Source organism: Esox lucius, chromosome 15 (genome assembly GCF_011004845.1).
Source record: "Esox lucius isolate fEsoLuc1 chromosome 15, fEsoLuc1.pri, whole genome shotgun sequence".
Classification (NCBI taxonomy): Eukaryota; Metazoa; Chordata; class Actinopteri; order Esociformes; family Esocidae; genus Esox; species Esox lucius.
Genome location: NC_047583.1, coordinates 4,865,342 through 4,874,492, shown reverse-complemented (window position 1 = coordinate 4,874,492; position 9,151 = coordinate 4,865,342).

The following is a 9,151-nucleotide window of genomic DNA, read 5'->3' as shown; positions in this document are numbered from 1 at the left end:
TCTATGTTTTATGGTTGCCTGGTCAAAGGTTTCTATAAGAGATGTTGATTGTGCTTTGTGAGTCTCTTAATGAATAACTTTTAACCAGCTTTTCAGCCAGTATCTTTTTTTCCTCTGATAATAAATAAGAAGTAGATTTACTGAATTACATGACAGAGAAACGGAAAACGCTGTAGATTCATGTTGCCAGATGCAAATCTGACTGGGGATAACTGAAATATATGATATTTTATGTGTGGCAAATAACATCAAACATTGTTAGCATCTAGCTTGGACCAATCAATTAGGACGCACAAATCAAAATAGGTTCTGGACTGGCAAGTAGAAAAACACTAACCCTGTTCCTGTATAAGGGTTGCAGGTGAAGCATTGCAGTAACCTTAATCCTTTTTCTTAGACTGCATAATCTTTATTTTACATAACCATTATTAAACCAGGTGAAGCAAATAAAATGTTCCTGACTAAAAAACCTACCTGAAATGTAAGATAATAGGACAGCACACAGAACCACATGAAGAATAATAAACCCTACATTCTAGAAGTGAACTACATCTTTTGCAATTTGTTCCAGTCACTAGCACTGGCAAATATGGAAATATGGAAAATAATTGATGACCAAAGGAAGTTGATGCTGTAAGAGTGACAGGCGTATTTGGACAGTGACACAAGTGTTATTATTTGGATCAGTGCTCCAGCACATTGGATTACAAAAACTAAAAGGCTACCAGGTTAAAATGCAGGTTAGGGTTAAAATAACAGGTTTAAGTTTTATTTGATATTTTTTCAGATTTAATTTACATCTATAAAATGATTACCAATTTAAAGGGAACAAAAGTAATTGGACAAAGTAACTTAACCTTTTAAAAAAGATATCATGTTTACATGGGATTAATTTACATTTTCAAAACTTTTAACAGTATGCATTTGGACTGAATTTTATATTCATGTAGTTTCATAGTCTATTGTGGACGACATCACATGGTCATAATATATATACAGTGGGGAGAACAAGTATTTGATACACTGCCGATTTTGCAGGTTTTCCTACTTAAAAAGCATGTAGAGGTCTGTAATTTGTATCATAGGTACACTTCAACTGTGAGAGACGGAATCAACAAAAAAATCCAGAAAATCACATTGTATGATTTTAAAATAATTAATTTGCATTTTATTGCATGACATGACCAGTAAGAATTCCGGCTCTCACAGACCTGTTAGTTTTTCTTTAAGAAGCCTTGTGTAGATGTAGTGATTGTATGAGTTAGTGAACTGTTGTAAGCTGTTGTAACCAATGTAGATGTATTGATTATATAAGTTAGTGAACTGTTTAAGCCTGTTTAAGCAGTTGCCGGGGAGAGAAAGATTTAGTATGTCTGTTTTGTGAGAAACAGGACACAGGTTAGAGACACACACACATAGTCTGACAGGCCACACAGAAACCAGGAGGGGACAAGAAGATGTTTGCGTTTATCCTTATAAGGAATAGAATTGGAACTGGACCAATAGCACACTTGTTCTGTGAATTTAACGACTCTATCTTTTGGGCGTAGTAGAAGTATAAAAATGATCTGTTGAATGTTGATCCTTAGACATTGTGAGGCGACACGTGTCTCCAGAAGCTTCTGTAATAAATGGACATATGATACGGTAATTGCCCTGACTCCCTGTGTTTTATTCTCCTTTCCAACAAACCAACTCGGGGAAGTGTTAGACTTCAACACTTGCCATTAAGTCGAGTCAAATAGTATTATAGAAATGCCTTGGTAGACGGTAAATGTGTTTTTGCTGAGCCAAGATATATTTCAGTTGTTTTTTTTAAATGTTTGTCTCAGCCTATTCAATAATACGCAACTGATGGTGTAGACAATTGAATATCCGATATCTAATAACTAGACATTGCTTTAGCCTTAGCGAACAAAGAAATGTTTTGGTCAACTTGTTGTTTTTCGTTGTCACAACAGGTGGTGTAGTGATGTGTTGCGAGAGCAAGGAGCCAGATGCAGAGTCACCTGATAAACAGTACCTTTGCTTGATGTTTCGAAAATATATAATATTGTAAAAAGGCCATAAAACTGCAAATTCCAAAACCCCACTGGATAATACAGTAACTAGTTGTCTTTATTCTGTATATTGGGTCGATACCTGTGATTTTCTACTTACAGTACAGTGTCTTAAGATGAACTGTAACTCATTCTGGACAATAACATCTGCTAAATGGTAAATATTTTATATCTTATTTCATGAATTGAAAGAAAAAAAACATGAATGTTTAATTCAGATTATTTTTTATGTTTACATTTCAGGATTTCTTGGTAAAGCATTACAGTGAAAGTTATTTTTCTTTGATAAATAGCTTTTTGTAACAGATCACAATTATGACTCTATTTTAAAATTAAACTAATAATTTGTCGATTTAATCAAATACTGTAAGACAATCATTAAAACAATACCATGCCAAGATTAGATAATTAAAAAGGAAACACCCATTTATTTAATGTAGACAGACATATTGTCCTACTGTAGAATATCTTTTATGGGTGTTTCACATGTGTAACACAGCCAATCTGAGCCAAATCCATACAAGGCTAGTGACACATGAAGCAACCCAGTTATACTGGTAAGGGCATCATCAGCATGCAGAAAACACACAAACTTTTCTTTGCTCTATCTAGATGTTTAATGATGTAAAAGGAAGATAAGTACCCATTGCTGTAGGGAATCTTTCATTAAATGCAAGTGGCCCCAAAAAGTCTATATAAAGCAGTGCTGTGTCATAGGCGATCGTGGTTCAACAGGGTTCAACATGACTGCATTCTGGATCAGTTGCAGTAGGGTCCTAAAGCAGTTAGGTTGGGTCAGAATGGACTGATCTGTGGAAACGGTGAGAACAGAATAACAGACTTGAGTTAGATGTCTAGGCCGGGCACACCACTCGTTACACCACTATCTGTCTACTCCATTTAATTTCACATTCCACATGTTTTCTCTCCCAGTAATTTGCACAACAATACTTAAACCAGAAAAGGAGACAACATTTAACGTCTGGGATTATGTAATTACATATATGCTCATAATAATTTTCCTACTTTGTAGTTGAATTTATTTGAAAAGGTTCAGGGTTTTCTTTACCTGAGAGCTAAGTTTTGGCTTATTTACACTCTGACGTTACGTAAAGAGTGATTAAGCTATTCCAGACCCTGCAGATAATGTAGTTTTAGAAGGCTTGGAACCCCAAATACCAGTAGATACAAGTCCGCTTCTGCCCCAGTATTCAGACAATCAGAATCTGCCGCTTGATTTTACTACATCAAAGTCCTTTAAACAGATGCTCTTACCCAGAGCAACATATAGTGTTGGTATTGAGTGCGTACATTTCTATAGTGTTTCATAAGTGTCAACTGAGCTAGGTGAGGTGTACACATACGAACACCACCACACAGACCCAAACGGGGACAGACAGTGGGACAATGCTTGTCAGAGCAAAAAACTCAGAGATAAAAATCGTTGTCTGTAGGACAACCATCTATACAGCGCTCTACCAATTCGGCCATTGTGATACCTGAGTAAAAGGCATATGAAATGCTGCCTGAAGGACACCAAGAGCATGACGAAAATCATTCTCTGGCTAATACCACTCCTACAGTTAAGCATGGTGGAGGGCGCAATGGGGATTCTACTCAGTAGCAGGAACTGGGTGACTGGTCAGTGTTGAGGGAAGGATGAACATAGCAAAATACAGAATGGTCCTGAAATAAGATCTGTTCCAGGTGCCCAGGACCTGAACCTTGGACTAAGATTTATTTTACAGCAATTTGAAGCACACAGGCAAGACAAGCGTGGAGGTGAATGTCCTTGAGTGTTCCATCCAAACCCTGGATTTTAACCTCTGTGGGGGAGACCTAAAGATTGTAGTTCAATAATGCTCCCAATCATACAGAGATTGAAAGGACTACATGGAATAATAGGAGAAACTGCCCAAGCCCAGAGTCCAAAATAAATATGGAGAAGCTGTGTTTAGCTGTAAAAAACTGGAATAAACTACCACAAGATGGTGCCCCAAACATTAAAATTTTTAAATCCAGGTTAAAAACACTTCTCTTCTCGCGTGCCTATGACTGAGCACTTAACCACGCTGTTTAGCCTTATAACTTCCTATGTTTTAATCTTTATATGTTTTCTTATTGTATTTTTTCTTATTATGATGTATTCATTTGTTTTGATGTTTTCATTTGACTATTTGTTTTTAAGTTATTGTACTTTCATATATTTTTCTTTGTAAAGCACATTGAATTGCTTCGATGCATGAATTGTGCTAATGCTTGCTTGCTAATGTGCCAGTATCCTATGTAGATCCTGGATATTGCAATCCGCTATTACCTAGCATTTGACTCACAAATGTTCAATCCCTGGACAATAAAAAAGATGAACTACACGCACGGAAGAACTTTCAACGAGACATTGTGAGCTGTTGTGTGCTGGCATTTGTAGAGACCTGGTTGAATACCATGATATCCGACCCAGCCATCACCCCTGCTGGGTTTTCTATCTACCTGCAGGACACATCTTCGGAGTCAGGTAAATGTAAAGGTGGATGGGTCTACATTATGATTAACTCTCGCTGGGACAGAAATATATTTTTACTAAGTAGATGTTGGGTGCCATCGCACAAAAATGTAATTGTGCAGGATGACGCTGTATTATTCAGGACAACTGACAAATTAACTTGAAACGTGTTTTACTGGGGAGTAATAGCTCGACAAACATCTTACACTGGAGAAGCCTTGATTGAGGAGCTTTGATTGAGGAGACGTAATTTAGTTTTGCAAAAACAGAAAATATTTCTCTTGAGCCTGTCCATGCTTCCACTGGTGTTTGAGACACAGTAAGGATCTGAAACCAAAGCTGTGAGGAAATTAACTTTCAAAAACCCTAAACAGATTATTTCAAATTTCCAAAAGGGCAACTTAAATAGGATCCCCAATTAGAGGCAGCTGCCCTGCGTTGCCTCTAATTCGGGAGCCTATTTAAGTTGCCCTTTTAGTCATTTATGTTGTGGATTATTGTTTGTGCCAGTTGTGTTTGGGCTGTGTGCCTCAGTTTGTGTTTGGTCCTCTCCTTTTGTTGTTTTTGTGGTTGAAATTAAAAGGATGTTACCCTAATCTCGCTCAGTGCCTCGTGTCCTGCCTTCCTTCAACCGTGACAATTAAACCATATTGTGTAACTTTTAACAGATCTTTAAATGATCTTCAGCAAACACAAAATACCAGTTAATTCACATTAAACTAGATTGTAACAAATTATGTAAATTATTAATCAGTTTATTTCCTACCGTTCATAGTTTTTTCTTTGCCCTGAAAAACAAAAACATTTAATGTTGCTATATTTAAAATATATGCAAGAAATAAAACAAAATAATCAATATTTACACATAATAATAATAATAATTAATAATAATAACTATTTTCTCAATGCACTGAGAATGAGGCAACTCATCTACCAGTACAAGAGAATGAAATTGTCTCTCGCATTGACAGACAACTTACTGTACTGTACTGTCCCTCTGCAGAGATCAGTGTAGCTCTGCAACCTGAAAGGGACAAAGAAACAAAACATGTTGAATGATTTTTCTAAATTAACATATTAACCATATGTGGAAATGTCAGTTTGAAAGTAACTTACAGATTCCTACAGCTGAGATTAGTAGGAACCTCCCTTGCGTAGATGGGCCCCTGATGCCGAGCCAAATGGAAATTGTGTTTGATGGATAATTATTTTACTGCAGTTATCTGCCACAAGCCTGGGGACTGAAGAGACAGACAGAAATTACATTGTCAATGTAGAAATATCAACTGTCAAATGTGACAGTTGATATTTTGAAGATGTCAAGGAAGTATGTAAAAAAAGCACATTCCAGTTAATTATGCATATTTCAAATCAGGATTCCCAACATTGGGCAGTAATTGATCCTGCCCTTTAGCTGACAATGACTGGCATTTTAAAAATGCTGAAACTCAGTTCAGACAGAAAACGCCTTGTTTTAGTTTAACAATTTATTAGAATCTTGCACAACCATTTTACATACAGAATTTGGTGTTAGGTTCTGCTCCTCTGCGGGGTAACTTGCTGCTATCACATTGTGTACAAGATACTACTAATATCAATATCAGCACCATAATGTCATTAATTTCAATCCCCATAGGCAACGAGCAAGGTACATGGAACCAATCCCACCCGTGAAAAGGAAACACAGAACTAAACAGGTGAAGCCAGGGGTTGTGGATGGGTTCACATCAGTATGATAGTTAGAACAGCGCAGAGTAGACTGAGTGAGTTACCTGATATTGTGATTGGAGCGATCCCAGGGTCAGCCGATACGTCACTGACCAATGGCCACTTGAGTTTCCCGTCTGAACTGGAAGACCACAAACAATAAAAAAAAACACACACCCATTCTCAAGTTATCAATGTCTATTGATAATGAAAATCCTATGACATCTCAAATGCCACAAAATACAATAGAAATAAATGTTTACATAAAAGTACTTTATATTTTATACCACTAATAGTTAAGTTAGTTATTTGGGAACAGTGTGAATTTGGTATTTGTTAGCAGCTTCTGCCCTTGTCACCTAGCCAAAGTGTTTTGTCTGCATAATACAAATAGACTAAAGGTTGCAGTCCTGTGACTTAGAGGTCAGTTAGAAGAACAAGTGTATTTCAATGGCAGAATAGTGGGTTTAATTCCAGAGATAAAAATTATTTCAGATTACTTAAAAACGTTATGCATGATATAGAACTTGAGTGGAACTAGAGGTTACTGATGAATTGTAACAACTTTAATTATTATTATAATGTACTGTAGATTATTATTCATTGTTATTAATTATAATTTTTAGATGTCAATCAATCAAATGTATTTATAAAGCCGTTTTTACATCAGTGTGGTGTGGGGGATGTTTTCTTGGCACACTTTAGGCCCCTTAGTGCCAATTGGGCATCGTTTAAATGCCACAGCCTACCTGAGCATTGTTTCTGACCATGTCCATCCCTTTATGACCACCATGTACCCATCCTCTGATGGCTACTTCCAGCAGGATAATGCACCATGTCACAAAGCTCGAATCATTTCAAATTGGTTTCTTGAACATGACAATGAGTTCACCGTACTGAAATGGCCCCCACAGTCACCAGATCTCAACCCAATAGAGCATCTTTGGGATGTGGTGGAACGGGAGCTTCGTGCCCTGGATATGCATCCCACAAATCTCCATCAACTGCAAGATGCTATCCTATTAATATGGGCCAACATTTCTAAAGAATGCTTTCAGCACCTTGTTGAATCAATGCCACATAGAATTTAGGCAGTTCTGAAGGCGAAAGGGGGTCAAACACAGTATTCGTATGGTGTTCCTAATAATCCTTTAGGTGAGTGTAGTTGGCCAAAACAAAAGCCACGAAGTGGATTGAAGGGTGAGTGAGATCTGTAAAATAAATCTAGTCATCTTTTGTTTCAAGCTACAAGTCAATGTTATATGCAGTCAGAGTTGTCCTTGATTGATAGAGCCATCAGATATTTTTCAGCAATGTTCCTATCAGCAGATATTGAACATTTACAAGGTGTCATCATTATTCCTCTTCTTACTACTCAACTCCAGTACTACAAACACAGTACTTCTTGGTCTGGCATAGTCCCTCAGCCTCCTCTCCAGTCCGTCAACTCTTAAGATCCGAGGCTAGTAATCTACTGTAGTATGTATAGTAGGGTGCATCAAATTTGAATGGGACATTTTTATTTCAAAATATCATTTTGGCTGGCATTGCATTATGTTCCAATTAACATAAAAATGACTATTGCAAAGTTTAGAGGAATTCCATTGAGATTTAGGGGTGCCACCTAACACATGAACTTTGGCGAAAAAAATAAAAATAAAACGTTTTTGTCTAATTGCCAAACGGTTGACCTGGAAATGTTGAGTACAGTGAACTTTTATACAGTAACATGTTCTATAGGGTTATCAAAGTCAAAGTTATTTGTTTGCCCTTTGGGCAACTTTCTCAGAATTCAACTTTCAAGATTCTCCATTCAATTGTCCTATAGACAAAATGAATGGAGGTCAATGGGACATGTTCAGGGATTGGCTTGCGTTTGCAGCGGGCAAAGGTTTGGCTGTTGGTTCCGCTCATGTTCAACTGCCTGCAGCACGTTCTGAAAGTGTTGCTCCTTCCTTGCCACTGCGACAAAGTCGGATGTGAGCTTGATGCCACGCTCGGCACAGTCATTGACCATGTTCATTGCACGTACATTGCCCTCACTTTTTTTGAACGCAGCATTGGTCGCCCATTTCTTCACATCGAGAGACATAAATTCTGGATCAATGAGCAGCTGGTGCATCCCAAACCAGCAATCCATATTGGCGAGGTCAGCCAAGCTGGTGGTTGGCAAGAGGGTGGTGAACTTTGGCTTGCCAAAGCCAGTGCCAAAGCGCTGCTCAGGGATGAGCATGGGGAGATCAGTGGGCTTGTGCTCCAAGATCGCTCTGGCAAGTGCACGCTTGTCATCACTGGGCACCTTGCTGCTGAAGAGAGCCAGGGGTAGCATTTCACCTGTCAGGTACCAGCGATGCCTCTCCAGCCCCTTGATCGCAGATGCTGCAATGCCCTCATCTACAGCCTTGCAGGTGGCGGCAGAGTGTCAGGTCATTCCAGGCAGGATCTACAGCTTTCTCGCAGGTCAACCACCACTTTGCATATATGTGTGTAATGAAAATGGCAAATGCCCGAATCTTTGGCACCTGCTGCCGTGTGGTGATTGTGCCCTGGGGAAGCAATGCGATGTGCTGCTCCATCAAATCCAGCTTGAGAGTATAGAGCAAGTTGGCCATCCATCGGGCCTTGTGGAGCGCTCCCGTTCTTTGGAAGGTCACTGCAGTCTGCTCTTCACCATCTGTATCCAGAAACACAAGACAAAGCTGCACAAACTCATGGTTGTCACCTCGCTTGTGGTCATTGACCTTCTTTTGCGCACCTGACAAGTTCAGCACGTACATTGCCCAGGAGTGGTTGCTCGGTGTTGCCAGGAATGTAGCGGGACCATTGGTTGCTGGATTCTTGTGGTAACAGGTTCCATTTCAAACTCACACGTGTGAACAAG